The following is a 764-nucleotide window of genomic DNA, read 5'->3' as shown; positions in this document are numbered from 1 at the left end:
ACCACCACCCACGCCAGAGCGGCCCAGCCACCCGGTACAGAGCCAGCAGCCACCACCCCAAGGCCCCTAAGGGACCCCGCCCCACACAGCAAGACAGCCCCACCCGCAAGCCCCCAAAACTGCCCTCCAAGCCCGACACACAGTCCCCCCCAGCAATGACCAACCCGGTCCCCACGACCCGAGAGACCACCAGACGCCCAAAGCCACACAGCCCCCCCCCAGCACACACCCAACCGCCCAGAGCGACGGGACAGCAACCCACCACCACCACTATGTGATAAAGCTAATCAGCGGGGACCAGAGAGAATGAAATTCAGCCAATTGATGTTTTGAGGAGGCAGACATTGTTTCCATGCTAATATAATCTAAAATAACATTTCTAAACTGCTTAATACACAGACTGTTTTTCGCTTTCCAGTTCATGAGAATAGTTTTCTTTGCGATACATAACACTGCGAGGACCATGCAAACAAGCAGAGAAAAAACAAACACACAAACAAACAAAAACAAGCACAAGTAGTGGCAATCGCATACAACACAACTGTGCATATAGATGACCTGAGGCGACATGGTAATACATCAACTGCTACTGGACTAATGAATGTGTATTGTGTGTGTGTGTGTGTGTGTGAGAACATGCAACACCCATGGCACAGGACCTACATGATAACCGTTCTTACTTATGAGTGTATAAGTGTACACGGCCACAATCCACAGCCCCCCCAAGCAATCAGAAACAGGCAGAGAGGCCCACAAGACCCAGG

The sequence above is a fragment of the Leuresthes tenuis genome, unplaced genomic scaffold (assembly GCF_036924035.1).
Source record: "Leuresthes tenuis unplaced genomic scaffold, fLeuTen1.0.hap1 SCAF_1, whole genome shotgun sequence".
Taxonomy (NCBI): Eukaryota; Metazoa; Chordata; class Actinopteri; order Atheriniformes; family Atherinopsidae; genus Leuresthes; species Leuresthes tenuis.
Note: the sequence above shows the minus strand (reverse complement) of the source record.